Here is a 1,012-nt window from a genome sequence, read left to right on the forward strand (position 1 = left end):
GTAAGAAGTAAGATTTCCTTATAATCTTGTAGAATTTGAGAAAATATAAGGGTATACAAATATAAATTGATAACACAAGTAGATTTAAAGTTATTTTAAGAAAAAAAGAAAATAAAGGTTAACTTCTTTTTTCAATTGTTCAGCCATCTTTATTCACTTCTTGGGGTGGGCAGGACTCCCTTCCTGTGACTGCCCCTCCCATCCCTGGGCTCCACTGGGCTGGTGCCCTCTTCTGCTGGGGGAGGTCCTGGTACCTATACACTTGGTCTGGCAGAACATAAACGGGCCTTGCATCCCTTCTGGAGGTTGGTGGTCTCTAATGGGTAAGGAGGCCACTATGGCTCAGAGCTCTATTATATCCCCAGCTGAGGTTGTGGTATAGTCGGGGGCCAGGTGTATACCCCAGCCTCAGTAGCAACAGGGCCTCGGGGATCAGATATCCAGGGTAGCACCAGAGAAGCAGCTCTGAGCAAGGGCTCCTGAGTGGGGGCATGGCAGGAGGGAAAGCCACAGGGGGTGTGCAGTAAGGGTGGTCATTGTGTAGGCTGTCTTGAGAAGTGGGTGTCCATGTTCTCCTCAGACAGGAACTGCTTGCATAAGGGCTCCCTGGTGTCCAGGCCCTGTGTCACACCTGGTGCCAGGTGCAGGTCCTGCAGAGCTCGGCCCAAGGGGCCTCGCTCCAGGACCTGATGCAGGATCAAATTTAACTTTTATCAGACAAAAAGCACCCCAAGACAAAGGAAACTGATGTGATGCTCTCACACTCATTAATGTAAGAACATTTGTGTGTGTGTATGTGTGTGTGTGTGTATGTGTGTGTGTGTGTGTGTGTGTGTGTGTGTGTGTGTGTGTGTAGTACTGGGGATGGAACCCAGGGGCATTCTACCTCCAAGCCACATCCCCAGCCCTATTTTTTTATTCTTTATTTTACAACAGGGTCTCACTGAATTGCAAAGGGCCTCACTAAGTAGTAGCTGAGGCTATCTTTGAAGCTTGATCGTCCTGTCTCAGC

General features: G+C 48.6%; 1 pseudogene across 1 annotated transcript; it reads right to left on the reverse strand.

Moving 5' to 3' along the window:
- Nucleotides 1–342: 342 nt before the first annotated feature.
- Nucleotides 343–569, reverse strand: LOC308265695 (host cell factor C1 regulator 1-like; annotated as a pseudogene). Its single transcript has one exon. The product of its transcript is annotated as a host cell factor C1 regulator 1-like (transcript).
- Nucleotides 570–1,012: the final 443 nt, after the last annotated feature.

The sequence above is a fragment of the Muscardinus avellanarius genome, assembly GCF_963383645.1.
Source record: "Muscardinus avellanarius genome assembly, chromosome: 7".
Taxonomy (NCBI): Eukaryota; Metazoa; Chordata; class Mammalia; order Rodentia; family Gliridae; genus Muscardinus; species Muscardinus avellanarius.